At 29.8% G+C, this 701-nt stretch overlaps 1 non-coding gene across 1 annotated transcript; it reads right to left on the bottom strand.

Moving 5' to 3' along the window:
• Positions 1-386: 386 nt before the first annotated feature.
• TRNAP-AGG lies at positions 387-458 on the bottom strand. The gene has a single exon. It is a non-coding gene; the product is annotated as a tRNA-Pro (tRNA).
• Between the last annotated feature and the right edge of the window lie 243 nt (positions 459-701).

The following is a 701-nucleotide window of genomic DNA, read 5'->3' on the forward strand; positions in this document are numbered from 1 at the left end:
AGTAAGTCTCACATAAAGAAATTTATCACTCAAATAAAGTTAGATATTGAACAAGAAGCATAGAAACACATAATCAAACAACTAGAAAAAAGAGTTTGGAGAACTACATAACATTTATTTACACAAGCATAGATGTATATAAGATTTTAGCAACTGCATTTTAAACCTAAAGATTGAACAAGAAACTCATAATTCGCCAAAAATAAAAAATATAAAAAGACAGAAATTTATAGTCTCTTGCTCATCTTCTTTGAGCTAAAAATCAAATATAACTCTCACCGTCTTTAAAATCAACTTTCTACTTTTCTTATAAAACATCCCCTCTTCACATAAGGAAAATGGGGCATTCCGAGAATTGAACTCGTACCACATCGCATAAGGAAGATGGGGCATTCCGAGAATTAAACTCGAGACCTCTCGCACCCTAAGCGAGAATCATACCACTAGACCAAATGCCCTTCTTACTAAATAAAGATGTGAGAAACTAAAAAAAAAAAAAAAAAAAAAAAAAAAAAGAGTATATCTTAGAACTAGAAGCTAAAATGACAACAATTAACTTTATAATACAGTAAGTTTCACATCAAGAAATTTATCACTCAAATAAAGTTAGATATTGAACAAGAAGTAGAGAAACACATAATCAAACAACTAGAAAAAAAAGGGTTTGGAGAACTACTGAACATTTATTTACACAAGCATAG

The sequence above is a fragment of the Ipomoea nil genome, unplaced genomic scaffold (assembly GCF_001879475.1).
Source record: "Ipomoea nil cultivar Tokyo-kokei standard unplaced genomic scaffold, Asagao_1.1 scaffold0873, whole genome shotgun sequence".
Classification (NCBI taxonomy): Eukaryota; Viridiplantae; Streptophyta; class Magnoliopsida; order Solanales; family Convolvulaceae; genus Ipomoea; species Ipomoea nil.